We start from the raw sequence: 3,772 nt of genomic DNA on the forward strand, positions 1-3,772 counted from the left end.
TTCTCTTTCCTGTCTCCCCCTTCCAAGGCCCTGCAGGTGTGTCTAGGATCGTCTTCAAAATAAACTCTACGTACTTAACGCTTTATCTCGGGATTTGATCCTTGGAAATGCAGCCTAAGACCAGGTGGCGTGGTTGGGGTTAAGACCTGGGCTCTAGGGTCCCCCCCACCATCTTTGAATCCTGCTTTAAGAGGCACCAAGAAGCTATTCAGTCTTTCCACGCCTGGGTGTCCTTGTCTGTCACTTGTTCAGTAAAATCAGCACCTGCCCCTCAGAGGCACGACGTGACCCACTGGGGTCACCTCCCCTCTCTTTCTCTGGCCCCGTATCAGGCTTCAGTGTGTCCCCAAGCCCCTGTCACCATCTGCACCACAGAAATTCTGCTACTAGCTGATTGACAGATGCTCCTTCCTGTGGACTGTCCCCACCTCACCTAGATGGGCTCCGGCAGCCGGGGTGCCCAGTGCAGCTGCTGCGGGGCCTCAGCACCCTGGACAGCGCCGAGTCCTCGGCCCTGAGTTGCTAAACGCACCACCCCCTGGCCTTGCGGCCTCTCTGGGCTCTGGTTTGCCCAGCTGCTCTCACCTCCGCGGACTCCTGTGCTTATAGCACTGTCTGCCCTTCCACCTGGGGGAGCTGCCCAGGTCCCCTCTGGCCCTCCCTCAGCCCTGCTTGTCTCGAGATTCTACGGTGTGTCCTCAGCAGGAGGCTGACTCCTGCTGGGGGCCTGATGACCCTCAGCTCTGGTCCTGCCCGGGGCCTCTCCTTGGTCAGCAGCAGCAGCAAGGCCGAGGGGCAGGCATGGGGCCACCCTGGGGCCTCTGAGACCCCTCGGCTGCCACCTTTGCAAAGCCCCACCCCACCTGCTCCTCCCCCGAGTCACACTCAGCCCGCTCACCGCCCCCCCCCGGCTTGTGCCGGTCTCAACAGGCTCGTGTGGCTTGACTAGAGTTCCTTGGTCTCCCTCAAAATGTCTGGGGTTGTTCTGGACACAGCGGAGGGAAAACAGATTTGCTGAATTGAATGGTGTTAGAAACACATCTTAGGTAGGCGCAGGGCGGGCCAGAGACTTGCTGGTGGCCTTGGGGACGTCCTGTTGCCTCTCCGTGCCTCAGTCTCCCCTGCTGCACTGAGGCTCACGGTGGGACTGTCTTGCAGCACCTCTAGCCCATGCAGGTGTGCCCATGGTCACGGTCCCTTTCCCTCCACCCCCGGGTGGCCACCCGCGTCCTCGTCTTGCAGTGCAGAGCTTCTGAGGGAGAAGGGCCTGGAAGCCGGAGCTCGGGCTCTGGAGGAGCTGCTAGGAGACAAGAGCCCTGCTCCTGCTGCCCGCCAGCCTCTCAGAACCGCGCCCTCCCATGCCCTCTGCCACTGGCCGTCACTTCCACACAGCGCCTGCCCTGCGTGGCTCAGGTGGTCCCACTACACGGGGTGCCGAGCTTGCAGCACGTGGACACGCACTTGGTCATTGCCTCTGGGATCAGCATCCAAACCAGCACTTACTGAGCACCTACTAAGTACAGTCCCCCCGGGAGCAGGCAGCGTGTGAAGAGGTCCCCTCTTGCAGCTCCTGCCCTGCCTTCTACCTTGTGACGGGCCCTGGGGAAACCCCTCCTCACCGCAGGACACACCTATGGTCCCCCCAAGGTGCCCTCCCAAAGCCTGCGGGAGTGGGGCTGCGCGACCTCCTTGGAGATCTTCTTTTAGTGCAAAAAGAAGTTGGTGAGAGCAGGAAAGGAACAGGCAGAGACCAGGGTGCTCCCAAGGCCAAGGAGCCCACGTGACGTCAGGGAGGGCCGAGGACAGCGCTGGGCCTGGGGAGACCCTCTCGGGGAGTGCTGACGGGGCTGGGGAGCAGGGGGGGACGAGGCTCGACTCCTGGCCGCAGAGGAGCCCGCAGTGTGCCGCGTGGCTCCTGTTTTTCTCTAACCTGGCAGAGCGCAGGCCCCCAGCCCCGGGCGGGGATTTACTTAAATGGTGCGCGAGCCGCGCGGCTGAAGAGCCTGTTAAGCAATGTTTATTACAATCGATAAATCACCGTCCTGTATCTGATCCAGCCCAGGGAAGGGCCGCCAGCCAGGCCGCAGGGGGACGGGGCGGGCAGCCCAGGATGAGACGAGGCTGCCCAGGCCGCCCCTCCGCACTGGCTGCCCCAGAGCCTGGGTCTCACCTCTCCTGACGCACCCCCGTCCCCTCTGTGCAGGAAGCTCTGCGGACAGCAGATGGTGGTCTTGCCTCCGGTGGAGCGCGCTGGCCGCAGAGCTAGCTGCGGTGTGGAGGCCGGGGGGCACTTGGCCTCACAGGGCTCAGGAGGAGGCTGTCCTTTGGTGACTTCGTGCCCTGCATGTTGGGAAGGGAGGACGGAGATGAGGAGTCACGGAATCCTGCCCACCGCCTTGAGCTGGAGGCGCGGCCAGTTTCAAGAACACAGCTTTGGGGCCAAGAGGTGCTGGGTTCACATCCCAGCTTCTCCACTTGAATTGGTGGGAATCCATTTCTTTGTTTTCTTTTTTTCCTGGTATTGGGGTTGAACTCAGCCACATCTCCGGCTCTTTTTTTTTTTAAGAGAGAAAGAGAGAGAGAAAAAGAATTTTTTAATATTTATTATTTTAGTTTTTGGGGGACACAACATCTTTGTTTGTATGTGGTGCTGAGGATCGAACCCGGGCTGCACGCATGCCAGGCGAGCGCGCTACCGCTTGAGCCACATCCCCAGCCCCTCTCCAGCTCTTTTTAAGTTGTTTGAATTTTGAGGCAGAATTTTGCTAAGTTGCTTAGGGCCTGACCAAGTTGCTGAGGCTGGCTTTGAACTCACGATCCTCCTGCCTCAGCCTCCGGAGCTGCTGGGATCAGAGGCGTGCACCTCTGTGCCTGGCTGGGAATCCATCTCTTCATGCGTGAGATGTGGGGAACGGCATCACCTGCTCCCAGGGCTCTGTCGGGGGACACAGTCAGCCTGTGGAGGAGTACTGAGCGCGCGGCTGGTGGGTGGTGAGTACTTAACAGACAGTACTTGCTGTAGACTGAGAAATGGTCCCCAACCCTCAGAACCTGTGAGTGTTCCTTTCATGGTTAAGGGGACTTTGCAGTTGTGAGAAATCAAGGATCTTGAGAAGGGCAGATTGATCCAGATTGTCCTGCTCACAGGGGGTCCCTGTAATGGGGACAGCGGGGCCCGAGTGAGAAGCCGGCCGTGTGGTGAGGGAGCCGAGGGAGCCGGGCAAAGAGACAAGGCGCGGCACCAACGACTCCGAAGATGGAGAAGGGACACAGCCAAGGATGCAGGTGACCCCAGGAGCTGGAGGGGACAGGAGCAGACTCCTGGGGCCTCCAGAGGACCAGCCCTGACACACGGTGGCTCCAGCCCTGTGGGCTGGCAGGAGGACGGTGCGTTGGCTCGGGCTCTGAGCAGGTCCTGGCTCGTGGAAGGAGCCAGGGAGCCAGCGTGCCGTGAGGAGCAGGTCCGAGGCCACGGTGCCCTCCCGGCTGCCCCCCAGGGCCCCTCCGGTGGTGCAGGGAGCCCCCTCCACCTTCTTGGAAGGAGGAGACCCGACTAGAGCTCGCCTTCCTTGTGCCCCTTGGCATTACCAGCCCCAACCACGTGGGATTGGGGCACCTCGTGGTTCCCGAGGGCAGCCAAGCCCTCAGGGGTCCTGGGCCTGCGGCTCCTGTGTGGGTGGCCGGAGCCATTCGCAGGCTGAGTCATGGAACCTTCTGTCAATCAACACTGGGCCCTGGCCAGAAGCCGGGGTGGGGTGGGGTACGCAGTGGA

Source organism: Marmota flaviventris, chromosome 10, assembly GCF_047511675.1.
Source record: "Marmota flaviventris isolate mMarFla1 chromosome 10, mMarFla1.hap1, whole genome shotgun sequence".
NCBI classification, from domain to species: Eukaryota; Metazoa; Chordata; class Mammalia; order Rodentia; family Sciuridae; genus Marmota; species Marmota flaviventris.